General features: G+C 40.7%; 50 non-coding genes across 50 annotated transcripts; all 50 read right to left on the minus strand.

Annotated features, from left to right (window-relative positions):
- Positions 1-108: 108 nt before the first annotated feature.
- Trnae-uuc (transfer RNA glutamic acid (anticodon UUC)) lies at positions 109-180 on the minus strand. The gene has a single exon. It is a non-coding gene; the product is annotated as a tRNA-Glu (tRNA).
- Positions 181-367: 187 nt separating this feature from the next.
- Trnae-uuc (transfer RNA glutamic acid (anticodon UUC)) lies at positions 368-439 on the minus strand. The gene has a single exon. It is a non-coding gene; the product is annotated as a tRNA-Glu (tRNA).
- Positions 440-626: 187 nt separating this feature from the next.
- Positions 627-698, minus strand: Trnae-uuc (transfer RNA glutamic acid (anticodon UUC)). The gene has a single exon. It is a non-coding gene; the product is annotated as a tRNA-Glu (tRNA).
- A 186-nt stretch (positions 699-884) lies between these two features.
- Trnae-uuc (transfer RNA glutamic acid (anticodon UUC)) lies at positions 885-956 on the minus strand. The gene has a single exon. It is a non-coding gene; the product is annotated as a tRNA-Glu (tRNA).
- A 187-nt stretch (positions 957-1,143) lies between these two features.
- Positions 1,144-1,215, minus strand: Trnae-uuc (transfer RNA glutamic acid (anticodon UUC)). The gene has a single exon. It is a non-coding gene; the product is annotated as a tRNA-Glu (tRNA).
- A 187-nt stretch (positions 1,216-1,402) lies between these two features.
- Positions 1,403-1,474, minus strand: Trnae-uuc (transfer RNA glutamic acid (anticodon UUC)). Its single transcript has one exon. It is a non-coding gene; the product is annotated as a tRNA-Glu (tRNA).
- A 187-nt stretch (positions 1,475-1,661) lies between these two features.
- Trnae-uuc (transfer RNA glutamic acid (anticodon UUC)) lies at positions 1,662-1,733 on the minus strand. Its single transcript has one exon. It is a non-coding gene; the product is annotated as a tRNA-Glu (tRNA).
- Positions 1,734-2,179: 446 nt separating this feature from the next.
- On the minus strand, positions 2,180-2,251 carry Trnae-uuc (transfer RNA glutamic acid (anticodon UUC)). The gene has a single exon. It is a non-coding gene; the product is annotated as a tRNA-Glu (tRNA).
- A 187-nt stretch (positions 2,252-2,438) lies between these two features.
- Positions 2,439-2,510, minus strand: Trnae-uuc (transfer RNA glutamic acid (anticodon UUC)). Its single transcript has one exon. It is a non-coding gene; the product is annotated as a tRNA-Glu (tRNA).
- Positions 2,511-2,697: 187 nt separating this feature from the next.
- On the minus strand, positions 2,698-2,769 carry Trnae-uuc (transfer RNA glutamic acid (anticodon UUC)). Its single transcript has one exon. It is a non-coding gene; the product is annotated as a tRNA-Glu (tRNA).
- A 187-nt stretch (positions 2,770-2,956) lies between these two features.
- Positions 2,957-3,028, minus strand: Trnae-uuc (transfer RNA glutamic acid (anticodon UUC)). The gene has a single exon. It is a non-coding gene; the product is annotated as a tRNA-Glu (tRNA).
- A 187-nt stretch (positions 3,029-3,215) lies between these two features.
- On the minus strand, positions 3,216-3,287 carry Trnae-cuc (transfer RNA glutamic acid (anticodon CUC)). The gene has a single exon. It is a non-coding gene; the product is annotated as a tRNA-Glu (tRNA).
- A 187-nt stretch (positions 3,288-3,474) lies between these two features.
- On the minus strand, positions 3,475-3,546 carry Trnae-uuc (transfer RNA glutamic acid (anticodon UUC)). The gene has a single exon. It is a non-coding gene; the product is annotated as a tRNA-Glu (tRNA).
- A 186-nt stretch (positions 3,547-3,732) lies between these two features.
- Trnae-uuc (transfer RNA glutamic acid (anticodon UUC)) lies at positions 3,733-3,804 on the minus strand. Its single transcript has one exon. It is a non-coding gene; the product is annotated as a tRNA-Glu (tRNA).
- A 187-nt stretch (positions 3,805-3,991) lies between these two features.
- Positions 3,992-4,063, minus strand: Trnae-uuc (transfer RNA glutamic acid (anticodon UUC)). Its single transcript has one exon. It is a non-coding gene; the product is annotated as a tRNA-Glu (tRNA).
- Positions 4,064-4,250: 187 nt separating this feature from the next.
- Positions 4,251-4,322, minus strand: Trnae-uuc (transfer RNA glutamic acid (anticodon UUC)). Its single transcript has one exon. It is a non-coding gene; the product is annotated as a tRNA-Glu (tRNA).
- Positions 4,323-4,509: 187 nt separating this feature from the next.
- Trnae-uuc (transfer RNA glutamic acid (anticodon UUC)) lies at positions 4,510-4,581 on the minus strand. The gene has a single exon. It is a non-coding gene; the product is annotated as a tRNA-Glu (tRNA).
- Positions 4,582-4,769: 188 nt separating this feature from the next.
- Positions 4,770-4,841, minus strand: Trnae-uuc (transfer RNA glutamic acid (anticodon UUC)). Its single transcript has one exon. It is a non-coding gene; the product is annotated as a tRNA-Glu (tRNA).
- A 187-nt stretch (positions 4,842-5,028) lies between these two features.
- On the minus strand, positions 5,029-5,100 carry Trnae-uuc (transfer RNA glutamic acid (anticodon UUC)). The gene has a single exon. It is a non-coding gene; the product is annotated as a tRNA-Glu (tRNA).
- A 187-nt stretch (positions 5,101-5,287) lies between these two features.
- On the minus strand, positions 5,288-5,359 carry Trnae-uuc (transfer RNA glutamic acid (anticodon UUC)). The gene has a single exon. It is a non-coding gene; the product is annotated as a tRNA-Glu (tRNA).
- Positions 5,360-5,545: 186 nt separating this feature from the next.
- On the minus strand, positions 5,546-5,617 carry Trnae-cuc (transfer RNA glutamic acid (anticodon CUC)). Its single transcript has one exon. It is a non-coding gene; the product is annotated as a tRNA-Glu (tRNA).
- A 187-nt stretch (positions 5,618-5,804) lies between these two features.
- On the minus strand, positions 5,805-5,876 carry Trnae-uuc (transfer RNA glutamic acid (anticodon UUC)). The gene has a single exon. It is a non-coding gene; the product is annotated as a tRNA-Glu (tRNA).
- Positions 5,877-6,063: 187 nt separating this feature from the next.
- Trnae-uuc (transfer RNA glutamic acid (anticodon UUC)) lies at positions 6,064-6,135 on the minus strand. The gene has a single exon. It is a non-coding gene; the product is annotated as a tRNA-Glu (tRNA).
- Positions 6,136-6,322: 187 nt separating this feature from the next.
- Trnae-uuc (transfer RNA glutamic acid (anticodon UUC)) lies at positions 6,323-6,394 on the minus strand. Its single transcript has one exon. It is a non-coding gene; the product is annotated as a tRNA-Glu (tRNA).
- A 187-nt stretch (positions 6,395-6,581) lies between these two features.
- Positions 6,582-6,653, minus strand: Trnae-uuc (transfer RNA glutamic acid (anticodon UUC)). The gene has a single exon. It is a non-coding gene; the product is annotated as a tRNA-Glu (tRNA).
- A 187-nt stretch (positions 6,654-6,840) lies between these two features.
- Trnae-uuc (transfer RNA glutamic acid (anticodon UUC)) lies at positions 6,841-6,912 on the minus strand. The gene has a single exon. It is a non-coding gene; the product is annotated as a tRNA-Glu (tRNA).
- Positions 6,913-7,098: 186 nt separating this feature from the next.
- On the minus strand, positions 7,099-7,170 carry Trnae-cuc (transfer RNA glutamic acid (anticodon CUC)). Its single transcript has one exon. It is a non-coding gene; the product is annotated as a tRNA-Glu (tRNA).
- A 187-nt stretch (positions 7,171-7,357) lies between these two features.
- Positions 7,358-7,429, minus strand: Trnae-uuc (transfer RNA glutamic acid (anticodon UUC)). The gene has a single exon. It is a non-coding gene; the product is annotated as a tRNA-Glu (tRNA).
- A 188-nt stretch (positions 7,430-7,617) lies between these two features.
- Positions 7,618-7,689, minus strand: Trnae-uuc (transfer RNA glutamic acid (anticodon UUC)). Its single transcript has one exon. It is a non-coding gene; the product is annotated as a tRNA-Glu (tRNA).
- Positions 7,690-7,876: 187 nt separating this feature from the next.
- Trnae-uuc (transfer RNA glutamic acid (anticodon UUC)) lies at positions 7,877-7,948 on the minus strand. The gene has a single exon. It is a non-coding gene; the product is annotated as a tRNA-Glu (tRNA).
- A 187-nt stretch (positions 7,949-8,135) lies between these two features.
- Positions 8,136-8,207, minus strand: Trnae-uuc (transfer RNA glutamic acid (anticodon UUC)). The gene has a single exon. It is a non-coding gene; the product is annotated as a tRNA-Glu (tRNA).
- A 187-nt stretch (positions 8,208-8,394) lies between these two features.
- Trnae-uuc (transfer RNA glutamic acid (anticodon UUC)) lies at positions 8,395-8,466 on the minus strand. The gene has a single exon. It is a non-coding gene; the product is annotated as a tRNA-Glu (tRNA).
- A 435-nt stretch (positions 8,467-8,901) lies between these two features.
- On the minus strand, positions 8,902-8,973 carry Trnae-uuc (transfer RNA glutamic acid (anticodon UUC)). The gene has a single exon. It is a non-coding gene; the product is annotated as a tRNA-Glu (tRNA).
- Positions 8,974-9,160: 187 nt separating this feature from the next.
- Trnae-uuc (transfer RNA glutamic acid (anticodon UUC)) lies at positions 9,161-9,232 on the minus strand. The gene has a single exon. It is a non-coding gene; the product is annotated as a tRNA-Glu (tRNA).
- Positions 9,233-9,418: 186 nt separating this feature from the next.
- On the minus strand, positions 9,419-9,490 carry Trnae-cuc (transfer RNA glutamic acid (anticodon CUC)). Its single transcript has one exon. It is a non-coding gene; the product is annotated as a tRNA-Glu (tRNA).
- Positions 9,491-9,677: 187 nt separating this feature from the next.
- Positions 9,678-9,749, minus strand: Trnae-cuc (transfer RNA glutamic acid (anticodon CUC)). The gene has a single exon. It is a non-coding gene; the product is annotated as a tRNA-Glu (tRNA).
- A 187-nt stretch (positions 9,750-9,936) lies between these two features.
- On the minus strand, positions 9,937-10,008 carry Trnae-uuc (transfer RNA glutamic acid (anticodon UUC)). Its single transcript has one exon. It is a non-coding gene; the product is annotated as a tRNA-Glu (tRNA).
- Positions 10,009-10,195: 187 nt separating this feature from the next.
- Positions 10,196-10,267, minus strand: Trnae-uuc (transfer RNA glutamic acid (anticodon UUC)). Its single transcript has one exon. It is a non-coding gene; the product is annotated as a tRNA-Glu (tRNA).
- A 435-nt stretch (positions 10,268-10,702) lies between these two features.
- Trnae-uuc (transfer RNA glutamic acid (anticodon UUC)) lies at positions 10,703-10,774 on the minus strand. The gene has a single exon. It is a non-coding gene; the product is annotated as a tRNA-Glu (tRNA).
- Positions 10,775-10,961: 187 nt separating this feature from the next.
- On the minus strand, positions 10,962-11,033 carry Trnae-uuc (transfer RNA glutamic acid (anticodon UUC)). The gene has a single exon. It is a non-coding gene; the product is annotated as a tRNA-Glu (tRNA).
- A 186-nt stretch (positions 11,034-11,219) lies between these two features.
- On the minus strand, positions 11,220-11,291 carry Trnae-cuc (transfer RNA glutamic acid (anticodon CUC)). Its single transcript has one exon. It is a non-coding gene; the product is annotated as a tRNA-Glu (tRNA).
- A 187-nt stretch (positions 11,292-11,478) lies between these two features.
- Positions 11,479-11,550, minus strand: Trnae-cuc (transfer RNA glutamic acid (anticodon CUC)). Its single transcript has one exon. It is a non-coding gene; the product is annotated as a tRNA-Glu (tRNA).
- A 187-nt stretch (positions 11,551-11,737) lies between these two features.
- Positions 11,738-11,809, minus strand: Trnae-uuc (transfer RNA glutamic acid (anticodon UUC)). The gene has a single exon. It is a non-coding gene; the product is annotated as a tRNA-Glu (tRNA).
- A 448-nt stretch (positions 11,810-12,257) lies between these two features.
- On the minus strand, positions 12,258-12,329 carry Trnae-uuc (transfer RNA glutamic acid (anticodon UUC)). Its single transcript has one exon. It is a non-coding gene; the product is annotated as a tRNA-Glu (tRNA).
- Positions 12,330-12,506: 177 nt separating this feature from the next.
- Positions 12,507-12,578, minus strand: Trnae-uuc (transfer RNA glutamic acid (anticodon UUC)). The gene has a single exon. It is a non-coding gene; the product is annotated as a tRNA-Glu (tRNA).
- A 187-nt stretch (positions 12,579-12,765) lies between these two features.
- Trnae-uuc (transfer RNA glutamic acid (anticodon UUC)) lies at positions 12,766-12,837 on the minus strand. The gene has a single exon. It is a non-coding gene; the product is annotated as a tRNA-Glu (tRNA).
- A 435-nt stretch (positions 12,838-13,272) lies between these two features.
- Positions 13,273-13,344, minus strand: Trnae-uuc (transfer RNA glutamic acid (anticodon UUC)). The gene has a single exon. It is a non-coding gene; the product is annotated as a tRNA-Glu (tRNA).
- Positions 13,345-13,531: 187 nt separating this feature from the next.
- Trnae-uuc (transfer RNA glutamic acid (anticodon UUC)) lies at positions 13,532-13,603 on the minus strand. The gene has a single exon. It is a non-coding gene; the product is annotated as a tRNA-Glu (tRNA).
- A 187-nt stretch (positions 13,604-13,790) lies between these two features.
- On the minus strand, positions 13,791-13,862 carry Trnae-uuc (transfer RNA glutamic acid (anticodon UUC)). The gene has a single exon. It is a non-coding gene; the product is annotated as a tRNA-Glu (tRNA).
- A 187-nt stretch (positions 13,863-14,049) lies between these two features.
- On the minus strand, positions 14,050-14,121 carry Trnae-uuc (transfer RNA glutamic acid (anticodon UUC)). The gene has a single exon. It is a non-coding gene; the product is annotated as a tRNA-Glu (tRNA).
- Between the last annotated feature and the right edge of the window lie 59 nt (positions 14,122-14,180).

Consider the following 14,180-nt stretch of genomic DNA (forward strand, 5'->3'; position numbering starts at 1 on the left):
TAAGCTTCCAAGATAAAACAAGCGCTGCAAACATAAAAAAAATGCTTGGAAATTTGACTTCAATACAGTTGTTGTTTATGTTACTGGTTACAAACGACAAGTAATACGTTCCCACACCGGGAATCGAACCCGGGCCGCCTGGGTGAAAGCCAGGAATCCTAACCACTAGACAATATGGGAGAACGCTGCCACCAAAAAGAAAGCACATCTTATCAAAATCCTACCTAACAGAGCAGCAGCTGAACAAAACTTTGTGTAATAAGCTTCCAAGATAAAACAAGCGCTGCAAACATAAAAAAAATGCTTGGAAATTTGACTTCAATACAGTTGTTGTTTATGTTACTGGTTACAAACGAAAAATAATACGTTCCCACACCGGGAATCGAACCCGGGCCGCCTGGGTGAAAGCCAGGAATCCTAACCACTAGACCATATGGGAGAACGCTGCCATCAAATCGAAAGCACATCTTATCAAAATCATACCTAACAGAGCAGCAGCTGAACAAAATTGTGGGAAATAAGCGTCAAAGATAAAACAAGCGCTGCAAACATAAAAAAAATGCTATGAAATTTGACTTCAATACAGTTGTTGTTTATGTTACTGGTTACAAACGAAAAATAATACGTTCCCACACAGGGAATCGAACCCTGGCCGCCTGGGTGAAAGCCAGGAATCCTAACCACTAGACCATATGTGAGAACGCTGCCATCAAATCGAAAGCACATCTTATCAAAATCATACCTAACAGAGACGCAGCTGAACAAAACTTTGTGTAATAAGCTTCCAAGATAAAACAAGCGCTGCAAACATAATAAAATGCTTGGAAATTTGACTTCAATACAGTTGTTGTTTATGTTACTGGTTACAAACGAAAAATAATACGTTCCCACACCGGGAATCGAACCCGGGCCGCCTTGGCGAAAGCCAAGAATCCTAACCACTAAACCATATGGGAGTACGCTGCCATCAAATCGAAAGCACATCTTATCAAAATCATACCTAACAGAGCAGCAGCTGAACAAAACTTTGTGTAATAAGCTTCCAAGATAAATCAACCGCTGCAAACATAATAAAAATGCTTGGAAATTTGACTTCAATACAGTTGTTGTTTATGTTACTGGTTACAAACGAAAAATAATACGTTCCCACACCGGGAATCGAACCCGGGCCGCCTGGGTGAAAGCCAGGAATCCTAACCACTAGACCATATGGGAGAACGCTGCAATCAAATAGAAAGCACATCTTATCAAAATCATACCTAACAGAGCAGCAGCTGAACAAAACTTTGTGTAATAAGCTTCAAAGATAAAAAAACCGCTGCAAACATATTAAAAATGCTTGGAAATTTGACTTCAATACAGTTGTTGTTTATGTTACTGGTTACAATCGAAAAATAATACGTTCCCACACCGGGAATCGAACCCGGGCCGCCTGGGTGAAAGCCAGGAATCCTAACCACTAGACCATATGGGAGAACGCTGCCATCAAATCGAAAGCACATCTTATCAAAATCATACCTAACAGAGCAGCAGCTGAACAAAACTTTGTGTAATAAGCTTCAAAGATAAAACAACCGCTGCAAACATATTAAAAATGCTTGGAAATTTGACTTCAATACAGTTGTTGTTTATGTTACTGGTTACAAACGAAAAATAATACGTTCCCACACCGGGAATCGAACCCGGGCCGCCTGGGTGAAAGCCAGGAATCCTAACCACCAGACCATATGGGAGAACGCTGCAATCAAATCGAAAGCACATCTTATCAAAATCATACCTAACAGAGCAGCAGCTGAACAAAACTTTGTGTAATAAGCTTCCAAGATTAAACAAGCGCTGCAAACATAAAAAAAATGCTTGGAAATGTGACTTCAATACAGTTGTTGTTTATGTTACTGGTTACAAACGAAAAAAAATACGTTCCACCACCTGGAATCGAACCCGGGCCGCCTGGGTGAAAGCCAGGAATCCTAACCACTAGACCATATGGGAGAACGCTTCCATCAAATCGAAAGCACATCTTATCCAAATTATACCTAACAGAGCAGCAGCTGAACAAAACTTTGTGTAATAAGCTTCCAAGATACAACAAGCGCTGCAAACATAAAAAAAATGCTTGGAAATTTGACTTCAATACAGTTGTTGTTTATGTTACTGGTTACAAACGAAAAATAATACGTTCCCACACCGGGAATCGAACCCGGGCCGCCTGGGTGAAAGCCAGGAATCCTAACCACTAGACCATATGGGAGAACGCTGCCATCAAATCGAAAGCACATCTTATAAAAATCATACCTAACAGAGCAGCAGCTGAACAAAACTTTGTGTAATAAGCTTCCAAGATAAAACAAGCGCTGCAAACATAAAAAAAAATGCTTGGAAATTTGACTTCAATACAGTTGTTGTTTATGTTACTGGTTACAAACGAAAAAGATACGTTCCCACACCGGGAATCGAACCCGGGCCGCCTGGGTGAAAGCCAGGAATCCTAACCACTAGACCATATGGGAGAACGCTGCCATCAAATCGAAAGCACATCTTATCAAAATCATACCTAACAGAGCAGCAGCTGAACAAAACTTTGTGTAAACAGCTTCCAAGATAAAACAACCGCTGCAAACATAATAAAAATGCTTGGAAATTTTACTTCAATACAGTTGTTGTTTATGTTACTGGTTACAAACGAAAAATAATACGTTCCCAACCCGGGAATCGAACCCGGGCCGCCTGGGTGAAAGCCAGGAATCCTAACCACTAGACCATATGGGAGAACGCTGCCATCAAATCGAAAGCACATCTTATCAAAATCATACCTAACAGAGCAGCAGCTGAAGAAAACTTTGTGTAATAAGCTTCCAAGATAAAACAAGCGCTGCAAGCATAATAAAAATGCTTGGAAATTTGACTTCAATACACTTATTGTTTATGTTACTGGTTACAAACGAAAAATAATACGTTCCCACACCGGGAATCGAATCAGGGCCGCCTGGGTGAAAGCCAGGAATCCTAACCACTAGACCATATGGGAGAACGCTGCCATCAAATAGAACGCACATCTTATCAAAATCATACCTAACAGAGCAGCAGCTGAACAAAACTTTGTGTAATAAGCTTCCAAGATAAAACAAGCGCTGCAAACATAAAAAAAATGCTTGGAAATTTGACTTCAATACATTTGTTGTTTATGTTACTGGTTACAATCGAAAAATAATACGTTCCCACACCGGGAATCGAACCCGGGCCGCCTGGGTGAGAGCCAGGAATCCTAACCACTATACCATATGGGAGAACGCTGCCATCAAATAGAAAGCACATCTTATCAAAATCATACCTAACAGAGCAGCAGCTGAACAAAACTTTGTGTAATAAGCTTCCAAGATACAACAAGCGCTGCAAACATAAAAAAAATGCTTGGAAATTTGACTTCAATACAGTTGTTGTTTATGTTACTGGTTACAAACGAAAAATAATACGTTCCCACACCGGGAATCGAACCCGGGCCGCCTGGGTGAAAGCCAGGAATCCTAACCACTAGACAATATTGGAGAACGCTGCCACCAAATAGAAAGCACATCTTATCAAAATCATACCTAACAGAGCAGCAGCTGAACAAAACTTTGTGTAATAAGCTTCCAAGATAAAACAAGCGCTGCAAGCATAAAAAAAAGCTTGGAAATTTGACTTCAATACACTTATTGTTTATGTTAATGGTTAGAAACGAAAAATAATACGTTCCCACACCGGGAATCGAACCCGGGCCGCCTGGGTGAAAGCCAGGAATCCTAACCACTAGACCATATGGGAGAACGCTGCCATCAAATAGAACGCACATCTAATCAAAATCATACCTAACAGAGCAGCAGCTGAACAAAACTTTGTGTAATAAGCTTCAAAGATAAAACAAGCGCTGCAACCATATTAAAAATGCTTGGAAATGTGACTTCAATACAGTTGTTGTTTATGTTACTGGTTACAAACGAAAAATAATACGTTCCCACATCGGGAGACGAACCCGGGCCGCCTGGGTGAAAGCCAGGAATCCTAACCACTAGACCATATGGGAGAACGCTGCCATCAAATCGAAAGCACATCTTATCAAAATCATACCTAACAGAGCAGCAGCTGAACAAAACTTTGTGTAATAAGCTTCCAAGATACAACAAGCGCTGCAAACATAAAAAAAATGCTTGGAAATTTGACTTCAATACAGTTGTTGTTTATGTTACTGGTTACAAACGAAAAATAATACGTTCCCACACCGGGAATCGAACCCGGGCCGCCTGGGTGAAAGCCAGGAATCCTAACCACTAGACCATATGGGAGAACGCTGCCATCAAATAGAAAGCACATCTTATCAAAATCATACCTAACAGAGCAGCAGCTGAACAAAACTTTGTGTAATAAGCTTCCAAGATAAAACAAGCGCTGCAAACATAAAAAAAATGCTTAGAAATTTGACTTCAATACAGTTGTTGTTTATGTTACTGGTTACAAACGAAAAATAATACGTTCCCACACCGGGAATCGAACCCGGGCCGCCTGGGTGAAAGCCAGGAATCCTAACCACTAGACCATATGGGAGAACGCTGCCATCAAATCGAAAGCACATCTTATCAAAATCATACCTAACAGAGCAGCAGCTGAACAAAACTTTGTGTAATAAGCTTCCAAGATAAAACAAGCGCTGCAAACATAAAAAAAAATGCTTGGAAATTGGACGTCAATACAGTTGTTGTTTATGTTACTGGTTACAAACGAAAAATAATACGTTCCCACACCGGGAATCGAAGCCGGGCCGCCTGGGTGAAAGCCAGGAATCCTAACCACTAGACCATATGGGAGAACGCTGCCATCAAATCGAAAGCACATCTTATCAAAATCATACCTAACAGAGCAGCAGCTGAAAAAAACTTTGTGTAATAAGCTTCCAAGATAAAACAAGCGCTGCAAACATAAAAAAAATGCTTGGAAATTTGACTTCAATACAGTTGTTGTTTATGTTACTGGTTACAAACGAAAAATAATACGTTCCCACACCGGGAATCGAACCCGGGCCGCCTGGGTGAAAGCCAGGAATCCTAACCACTAGACCATATGGGAGAACGCTTCCATCAAATCGAAAGCACATCTTATCAAAATCATACCTAACAGAGCAGCAGCTGAACAAAACTTTGTGTAATAAGCTTCCAAGATAAAACAAGCGCTGCAAACATAAAAAAAATGCTTGGAAATTTGACTTCAATACAGTTGTTGTTTATGTTACTGGTTACAAACGAAAAATAATACGTTCCCACATCGGGAATCGAACCCGGGCCGCCTGGGTGAAAGCCAGGAATCCTAACCACTAGACCATACGGGAGAACGCTGCCATCAAATCGAAAGCACATCTTATCAAAATCATACCTAACAGAGCAGCAGCTGAACAAAACTTTGTGTAATAAGCTTCAAAGATAAAAAAACCGCTGCAAACATATTAAAATGCTTGGAAATTTGACTTCAATACTGTTGTTGTGTATGTTACTGGTTACAAACGCAAAAAAATACGGTCCCACACCGGGAATCGAACCCGGGCCGCCTGGGTGAGAGCCAGGAATCCTAACCACTAGACCATATGGGAGAACGCTGCCATCAAATAGAAAGCACATCTTATCAAAATCATACCTAACAGAGCAGCAGCTGAACAAAACTTTGTGTAATAAGCTTCCAAGATAAAAAAAGCGCTGCAAACACAAAAAAAATGCTTGGAAATTTGAATTCAATACAGTTGTTGTTTATGTTACTGGTTACAAACGAAAAATAATACGTTCCCACACCGGGAATCGAACACGGGCCGCCTGGGTGAAAGCCAGGAATCCTAACCACTAGACCATATGGGAGAACGCTGCCATCAAATCGAAAGCACATCTTATCAAAATCATACCTAACAGAGCAGCAGCTGAACAAAACTTTGTGTAATAAGCTTCCAAGATAAAACAAGCGCTGCAAACATAAAAAAAATGCTTGGAAATTTGACTTCAATACAGTTGTTGTTTATGTTACTGGTTACAAACGAAAAATAATACGTTCCCACACCGGGAATCGAACCCAGGCCGCCTGGGTGAAAGCCAGGAATCCTAACCACTAGACAATATGGGAGAACGCTGCCATCAAATAGAAAGCACATCTTATCAAAATCATACCTAACAGAGCAGCAGCTGAACAAAACTTTGTGTAATAAGCTTCAAAGATAAAACAAGCGCTGCAAACATAAAAAAAATGCTTGGAAATTTGACTTCAATACAGTTGTTGTTTATGTTACTGGTTACAAACGAAAAATAATACGTTCCCACACCGGGAATCGAACCCGGGCCGCCTGGGTGAAAGCCAGGAATCCTAACCACTAGACAATATGGGAGAACGCTGCCATCAAATAGAAAGCACATCTTATCAAAATCATACCTAACAGAGCAGCAGCTGAACAAAACTTTGTGTAATAAGCTTCAAAGATAAAACAAGCGCTGCAAACATAAAAAAAATGCTTGGAAATTTGACTTCAATACAGTTGTTGTTTATGTTACTGGTTACAAACGAAAAATAATACGTTCCCACACCGGGAATCGAACCCGGGCCGCCTGGGTGAAAGCCAGGAATCTTAACCACTAGACCATATGGGAGAACGCTGCCATCAAATAGAAAGCACATCTTATCAAAATCATACCTAACAGAGCAGCAGCTGAACAAAACTTTGTGTAATAAGCTTCAAAGATAAAACAAGCGCTGCAAACATATTAAAAATGCTTGGAAAGTTGACTTCAATACAGTTGTTGTTTATGTTACTGGTTACAAACGAAAAATAATACGTTCTCACACCGGGAATCGAACCCGGGCCGCCTGGGTGAAAGCCAGGAATCCTAACCACTAGACCATATGGGAGAACGCTGCCATCAAATAGAACGCACATCTTATCAAAATCATACCTAACAGAGCAGCAGCTGAACAAAACTTTGTGTCATAAGCTTCAAAGATAAAACAACCGCTGCAAACATATGAAAATGCTTGGAAATTTGACTTCAATACTGTTGTTGTTTATGTTACTGGTTACAATCGAAAAATAATACGTTCCCACACCGGGAATCGAACCCGGGCCGCCTGGGTGAGAGCCAGGAATCCTAACCACTAGACCATATGGGAGAACGCTGCCATCAAATCGAAAACACATCTTATCAAATTCATACCTAACAGACCAGCAGCTGAACAAAACTTTGTGTAATAAGCTTCAAAGATAAAACAAGCGCTGCAAACATAAAAAAAATGCTTGGAAATTTGACTTCAATACAGTTGTTGTTTATGTTACTAGTTAAAAACGAAAAATAATACGTTCCCACACCGGGAATCGAACCCGGGCCGCCTGGGTGAAAGCCAGGAATCCTAACCACTAGACCATATGGGAGAACGCTGCCATCAAATAGAAAGCACATCTTATCAAAATCATACCTAACAGAGCAGCAGCTGAACAAAACTTTGTGTAATAAGCTTCAAAGATAAAACAAGCGCTGCAAACATAAAAAAAATGCTTGGAAATTTGAACTTCAATACAGTTGTTGTTTATGTTACTGGTTACAAACGAAAAATAATACGTTCCCACACCGGGAATCGAACCCGGGCCGCCTGGGTGAAAGCCAGGAATCCTAACCACTAGACCATATGGGAGAACGCTGCCATCAAATCGAAAGCACATCTTATCAAAATCATACCTAACAGAGAAGCAGCTGAACAAAACTTTGTGTAATAAGCTTCCAAGATACAACAAGCGCTGCAAACATAAAAAAAATGCTTGGAAATTTGACTTCAATACAGTTGTTGTTTATGTTACTGGTTAAAAACGAAAAATAATACGTTCCCACACCGGAAATCGAACCCGGGCCGCCTGGGTGAACGCCAGGAATCCTAACCCCTAGACCATATGGGAGATCGCTGCCGTCAAATAGAAAGAACATCTTATCAAAATCATACCTAACAGAGCAGCAGCTGAACAAAACTTTGTGTAATAAGCTTCAAAGATAAAACAACCGCTGCAAACATATTAAAAATGCTTGGAAATTTGACTTCAATACAGTTGTTGTTTATGTTACTGGTTACAAACGAATAATAATACGTTCCCACACCGGGAATCGAACCCGGGCCGCCTGGGTGAAAGCCAGGAATCCTAACCACTAGACCATATGGGAGAACGCTGCCATCAAATCGAAAGCACATCTTATGAAAATCATACCTAACAGAGCAGCAGCTGAACAAAACTTTGTGTCATAAGCTTCAAAGATAAAACCAGCGCTGCAAACATAAAAAAAATGCTTGGAAATTTGACTTCAATACAGTTGTTGTTTATGTTACTGGTTACAAACGAAAAATAATACGTTCCCACACCGGGAATCGAACCCGGGCCGCCAGGGTGAAAGCCAGGAATCCTAACCACTAGACCATATGCGAGAACGCTGCTATCAAATCGAAAGCACATCTTATCAAAATCATACCTAACAGAGCAGCAGCTGAACAAAACTTTGTGTAATAAGCTTCCAAGATAAAACAACCGCTGCAACCATAATAAAAATGCTTGGAAATTTGACTTCAATACAGTTGTTGTTTATGTTACTGGTTACAAACCAAAAATAATATGTTCCCAACCCGGGAATCGAACCCGGGCCGCCTGGGTGAAAGCTAGGGATCCTAACCACTAGACCATATGAGAGTACGCTGCCAGCAAATCTTATCAAAATCATACTCAACAGAGCAGCAGCTGAACAAAACTTTGTGTAATAAGCTTCCAAGATAAAACAAGCGCTGCAAACATAAAAAAAATGCTTGGAAATTTGACTTCAATACAGTTGTTGTTTATGTTACTGGTTACAAACGAAAAGTAATACGTTCCCACACCGGGAATCGAACCCGGGCCGCCTGGGTGAAAGCCAGGAATCTTAACCACTAGACCATATGGGAGAACGCTGCCATCAAATCGAAAGCACATCTTATCAAAATCATACCTAACAGAGCAGCAGCTGAACAAAACTGTGGGAAACAAGCGTCAAAGATAAAACAAGCGCTGCAAACATAAAAAAAATGCTTGGAAAGTTGACTTCAATACAGTTGTTGTTTATGTTACTGGTTACAAACGAAAAATAATACGTTCTCACACCGGGAATCGAACCCGGGCCGCCTGGGTGAAAGCCAGGAATCCTAACCACTAGACCATATGGGAGAACGCTGCCATCAAATAGAACGCACATCTTATCAAAATCATACCTAACAGAGCAGCAGCTGAACAAAACTTTGTGTAATAAGCTTCAAAGATAAAACAACCGCTGCAAACATATGAAAATGCTTGGAAATTTGACTTCAATACTGTTGTTGTTTATGTTACTGGTTACAATCGAAAAATAATACGTTCCCACACCGGGAGTCGAACCCGGGCCGCCTGGGTGAGAGCCAGGAACCCTAACCACTAGACCATATGGGAGAACGCTGCCATCAAATCGAAAACACATCTTATCAAATTCATACCTAACAGACCAGCAGCTGAACAAAACTTTGTGTAATAAGCTTCAAAGATAAAACAAGCGCTGCAAACATAAAAAAAATGCTTGGAAATTTGACTTCAATACAGTTGTTGTTTATGTTACTGGTTAAAAACGAAAAATAATACGTTCCCACACCGGGAATCGAACCCGGGCCGCCTGGGTGAGAGCCAGGAATCCTAACCACTAGACCATATGGGAGAACGCTGCCATCAAATAGAAAGCACATCTTATCAAAATCATACCTAACAGAGCAGCAGCTGAACAAAACTTTGTGTAATAAGCTTCAAAGATAAAACAACCGCTGCAAACATATTAAAAATGCTTGGAAATTTGACTTCAATACAGTTGTTGTTTATGTTACTGGTTACAAACGAATAATAATACGTTCCCACACCGGGAATCGAACCCGGGCCGCCTGGGTGAAAGCCAGGAATCCTAACCACTAGACCATATGGGAGAACGCTGCCATCAAATCGAAAGCACATCTTATGAAAATCATACCTAACAGAGCAGCAGCTGAACAAAACTTTGTGTCATAAGCTTCAAAGATAAAACCAGCGCTGCAAACATAAAAAAAATGCTTGGAAATTTGACTTCAATACAGTTGTTGTTTATGTTACTGGTTACAAACGAAAAATAATACGTTCCCACACCGGGAATCGAACCCGGGCCGCCAGGGTGAAAGCCAGGAATCCTAACCACTAGACCATATGCGAGAACGCTGCTATCAAATCGAAAGCACATCTTATCAAAATCATACCTAACAGAGCAGCAGCTGAACAAAACTTTGTGTAATAAGCTTCCAAGATAAAACAACCGCTGCAACCATAATAAAAATGCTTGGAAATTTGACTTCAATACAGTTGTTGTTTATGTTACTGGTTACAAACCAAAAATAATATGTTCCCAACCCGGGAATCGAACCCGGGCCGCCTGGGTGAAAGCTAGGGATCCTAACCACTAGACCATATGAGAGTACGCTGCCAGCAAATCTTATCAAAATCATACTCAACAGAGCAGCAGCTGAACAAAACTTTGTGTAATAAGCTTCCAAGATAAAACAAGCGCTGCAAACATAAAAAAAATGCTTGGAAATTTGACTTCAATACAGTTGTTGTTTATGTTACTGGTTACAAACGAAAAGTAATACGTTCCCACACCGGGAATCGAACCCGGGCCGCCTGGGTGAAAGCCAGGAATCTTAACCACTAGACCATATGGGAGAACGCTGCCATCAAATCGAAAGCACATCTTATCAAAATCATACCTAACAGAGCAGCAGCTGAACAAAACTGTGGGAAACAAGCGTCAAAGATAAAACAAGCGCTGCAAACATAAAAAAAATGCTTGGAAAGTTGACTTCAATACAGTTGTTGTTTATGTTACTGGTTACAAACGAAAAATAATACGTTCTCACACCGGGAATCGAACCCGGGCCGCCTGGGTGAAAGCCAGGAATCCTAACCACTAGACCATATGGGAGAACGCTGCCATCAAATAGAACGCACATCTTATCAAAATCATACCTAACAGAGCAGCAGCTGAACAAAACTTTGTGTAATAAGCTTCAAAGATAAAACAACCGCTGCAAACATATGAAAATGCTTGGAAATTTGACTTCAATACTGTTGTTGTTTATGTTACTGGTTACAATCGAAAAATAATACGTTCCCACACCGGGAGTCGAACCCGGGCCGCCTGGGTGAGAGCCAGGAACCCTAACCACTAGACCATATGGGAGAACGCTGCCATCAAATCGAAAACACATCTTATCAAATTCATACCTAACAGACCAGCAGCTGAACAAAACTTTGTGTAATAAGCTTCAAAGATAAAACAAGCGCTGCAAACATAAAAAAAATGCTTGGAAATTTGACTTCAATACAGTTGTTGTTTATGTTACTGGTTAAAAACGAAAAATAATACGTTCCCACACCGGGAATCGAACCCGGGCCGCCTGGGTGAGAGCCAGGAATCCTAACCACTAGACCATATGGGAGAACGCTGCCATCAAATAGAAAGCACATCTTATCAAAATCATACCTAACAGAGCAGCAGCTGAACAAAACTTTGTGTAATAAGCTTCAAAGATAAAACAAGCGCTGCAAACATAAAAAAAATGCTTGGAAATTTGACTTCAATACAGTTGTTGTTTATGTTACTGGTTACAAACGAAAAATAATACGTTCCCACACCGGGAATCGAACCCGGGCCGCCTGGGTGAAAGCCAGGAATCCTAACCACTAGACCATATGGGAGAACGCTGCCATCACATCGAAAGCACATCTTATCAAAATCATACCTAACAGAGAAGCAGCTGAACAAAACTTTGTGTAATAAGCTTCCAAGATACATCAAGCGCTGCAAACATAAAAAAAAATGCTTGGAAATTTGAATTCAATACAGTTGTTGTTTATGTTACTGGTTAAAAACGAAAAATAATACGTTCCCACACCGGAAATCGAACTCGGGCCGCCTGGGTGAAAGCCAGGAATCCTAACCCCCAGACCATATGGGAGATCGCTGCCGTCAAATAGAAAGCACATCTTATCAAAATCATACCTAACAGAGCAGCAGCTGAACAAAACTTTGTGTAATAAGCTTCGAAGATAAAACAAGCGCTGCAAACATAAAAAAAAATGCTTGGAAATTTGACTTCAATACAGTTGTTGTTTATGTTACTGGTTACAAACGAAAAATAATACGTACCCACACCGGGAATCGAACCCGGGCCGCCTGGGTGAAAGCCAGGAATCCTAACCACTAGACCATATGGGAGAACGCTGCCATAAAATAGAAAGCACATCTTATCAAAATCATACCTAACAGAGCAGCAGCTGAACAAAACTTTGTGTAATAAGCTTCAAAGATAAAACAACCGCTGCAAACATATTAAAAATTTGACTTCAATACAGTTGTTGTTTATGTTACTGGTTACAAACGAATAATAATACGTTCCCACACCGGGAATCGAACCCGGGCCGCCTGGGTGAAAGCCAGGAATCCTAACCACTAGACCATATGGGAGAACGCTGCCATCAAATCGATAGCACATCTTATCAAAATCATACCTAACAGAGCAGCAGCTGAACAAAACTTTGTGTCATAAGCTTCAAAGATAAAACCAGCGCTGCAAACATAAAAAAAATGCTTGGAAATTTGACTTCAATACAGTTGTTGTTTATGTTACTGGTTACAAACGAAAAATAATACGTTCCCACACCGGGAATCGAACCCGGGCCGCCAGGGTGAAAGCCAGGAATCCTAACCACTAGACCATATGCGAGAACGCTGCTATCAAATCGAAAGCACATCTTATCAAAATCATACCTAACAGAGCAGCAGCTGAACAAAACTTTGTGTAATAAGCTTCCAAGATAAAACAACCGCTGCAAACATAATAAAAATGCTTGGAAATTTGACTTCAATACAGTTGTTGTTTATGTTACTGGTTACAAACCAAAAATAATATGTTCCCAACCCGGGAATCGAACCCGGGCCGCATGGGTGAAAGCTAGGGATCCTAACCACTAGACCATATGAGAGTACGCTGCCAGCAAATCTTATCAAAATCATACCTAACAGAGCAGCAGCTGAACAAAACTTTGTGTAATAAGCTTCCAAGATAAAACAAGCGCTGCAAACATAAAAAAAATGCTTGGAAATTTGACTTCAATACAGTTGTTGTTTATGTTACTGGTTAGAAACGAAAAGTAATACGTTCCCACACCGGGAATCGAACCCGGGCCGCCTGGGTGAAAGCCAGGAATCTTAACCACTAGACCATATGGGAGAACGCTGCCATCAAATCGAAAGCACATCTTATCAAAATCATACCTAACAGAGCAGCAGCTGAACAAAACTTTGTGTAATAAGCTTCAAAGATAAAACAAGCGCTGCAAACATAAAAAAAATGCTTGGAAATTTGACTTCAATACAGTTGTTGTTTATGTTACTGGTTACAAACGAAAAATAATACGTTCCCACACCGGGAATCGAACCCGGGCCGCCTGGGTGAAAGCCAGGAATCCTAACCACTAGACCATATGGGAGAACGCTGCCATCAAATCGAAAGCACATCTTATCAAAATCATACCTAACAGAGAAGCAGCTGAACAAAACTTTGTGTAATAAGCTTCCAAGATACAACAAGCGCTGCAAACATAAAAAAAATGCTTGGAAATTTGACTTCAATACAGTTGTTGTTTATGTTACTGGTTAAAAACGAAAAATAATACGTTCCCACACCGGAAATCGAACCCGGGCCGCCTGGGTGAAAGCCAGGAATTCTAACCCCTAGACCATATGGGAGATCGCTGCCGTCAAATAGAAAGCACATCTTATCAAAATCATACCTAACAGAGCAGCAGCTGAACAAAACTTTGTGTAATAAGCTTCAAAGATAAAACAAGCGCTGCAAACATAAAAAAAATGCTTGGAAATTTGACTTCAATACAGTTGTTGTTTATGTTACTGGTTACAAACGAAAAATAATACCTTCCCACACCGGGAATCGAACCCGGGCCGCCTGGGTGAAAGCCAGGAATCCTAACCACTAGACCATATGGGAGAACGCCGCCATCAAATAGAACGCACATCTTATCAAAATCATACCTAACAGAGCAGCAG

Source organism: Euprymna scolopes, chromosome 28, assembly GCF_053919585.1.
Source record: "Euprymna scolopes isolate OS-2025 chromosome 28, ASM5391958v1, whole genome shotgun sequence".
Classification (NCBI taxonomy): domain Eukaryota; kingdom Metazoa; phylum Mollusca; class Cephalopoda; order Sepiida; family Sepiolidae; genus Euprymna; species Euprymna scolopes.